Consider the following 219-nt stretch of genomic DNA (forward strand, 5'->3'; position numbering starts at 1 on the left):
ATCTGGGGGGTTTTGGGGGGGGGGCACCACTGAACACAAATCAGAGATTGTAGCTTGAGAATGACTCTTGATGTTGCCTGTCACTTTTTCAATCATAGCGTGGTGTTGCGTCTGATAACTGCTACAAAACATGCTGATCCTAAGTATTCGGGACATTCCTACAAAGTTTCAACTCATTCAGAAATAAAAGTAAGGCTGAGTGGCATCATCAATAATAAC

The sequence above is a fragment of the Siniperca chuatsi genome, linkage group LG18 (genome assembly GCF_020085105.1).
Source record: "Siniperca chuatsi isolate FFG_IHB_CAS linkage group LG18, ASM2008510v1, whole genome shotgun sequence".
In the NCBI taxonomy this organism is placed as follows: Eukaryota; Metazoa; Chordata; class Actinopteri; order Centrarchiformes; family Sinipercidae; genus Siniperca; species Siniperca chuatsi.